General features: G+C 58.8%; 1 long non-coding RNA gene across 1 annotated transcript in view; it reads left to right on the forward strand.

Moving 5' to 3' along the window:
- Positions 1-527: 527 nt before the first annotated feature.
- The window catches only part of LOC102370203, a 4,894-nt gene continuing 4,202 nt past the window's right edge, over positions 528-1,219 (forward strand). Inside the window, exon 1 of the long non-coding RNA XR_322889.2 lies at positions 528-762. This is a non-coding gene — a long non-coding RNA (uncharacterized LOC102370203). The remainder of the gene's footprint in view (positions 763-1,219) is intronic.

A 1,219-nucleotide genomic window follows, 5' to 3' on the forward strand; every position in this document is an offset into this window, starting at 1 on the left:
AGCGGCTCGCCATCGCGAGCTCCGCCCTACTGCCCTTCCCCGGGGCCTGTACGGCCCAGCGAGCACGACCCGGCATGGCAGGGGGCAGCGGAGCCACGTGGGGAAGCTGCTCATTCCTGCGAGCTCCGTGCTGCCCTGGCACCGTGCCTCCTGCACGGAGGGCTGCAGTGAGCGCAGTGGCGTGGGGTTGTGCCCCTCAAAGCAGTGGCACGTGCAGGGAGTGCATCGCCAAGGCAGCAGGGAGCGCGCAGCGCAGCGCAGCGGTGGTCAGCAGCTCTGCACGCCCCTGCTGCACCAGGTCATGCCCGCTGTGCTACGGAGGCCCCCGGGGAGGGCAGCAGAGTGGGAGCCTGAGCCCACAGCCCATGCCTGCCCCACACACAGAGCTGGGGGTCATGGGTCCCCCCTGTTGCCCAAGTCCCCTGAGGCATCTTATCCTGTAAACCTGATGTAGGCACACCTAGAACATGCTGACCAGAACCTTTACAAAATGCTAAAGCAGCTGCCTTCTTTTTAAAATGCAGGTGCTGAAGGAGGGGAGTGTAGTGCATACCTTTTGTACAATAGCCTACCAGTCAGAGCACTTGCCCAGGAAGTCAGAACGCGCTGAGGCCCTTCTACAATCTTTGCTGTACAGCAGCACATCTTCAACAGGAGGGACTGAGAACACTCCTGGTCACATCTAAGACGTAAGAGCTGTGGGTTTGAGCTGCCTGAAGTAGACTTGACCCTCACTCAACCACTGTGTGACGTCTCTATTTTGTAAGTAGAATGGGGGGGAGTGCAGGTAGGGTGTGGCAGCTTCTTCAAAGGAAGATGTGAATGGGCTATACCTAATAAAGGACAGGGTCATATCAGTGAAATTGTAATTAATGTGTGACCAGCTAGCTGGTAGTGATTTGGCCCAGGGGTTTTGAAGGGGTAAAAGATGATTGGAGGGCTTGGGATTCCCTTTCCTCACCAGTCAGGCCCCCACAGACTGACCCTCCATGTCCCCTGATTGGTCCCTTGGGTCAGCACGGCTAATTTGGGAGACCAGCGAGGGACTATGAGGAAGGTGTTTCAGCGAGCTGGCAAGAGCTGGGCCAGCGGGGTGGGAGCAGTTGCCCCAGAAGCACCTGAAGGAGTAGGACCTGCAGGCAGCAGTTGGACCCTCAACAGGGTGGTGTGTGGCCGGCAGGAGAGGCTCCCCGCTGGGCTCCAGGATCCCTACGAGAGG

The sequence above is a fragment of the Alligator sinensis genome, unplaced genomic scaffold, assembly GCF_000455745.1.
Source record: "Alligator sinensis unplaced genomic scaffold, ASM45574v1 scaffold243_1, whole genome shotgun sequence".
Taxonomy (NCBI): domain Eukaryota; kingdom Metazoa; phylum Chordata; order Crocodylia; family Alligatoridae; genus Alligator; species Alligator sinensis.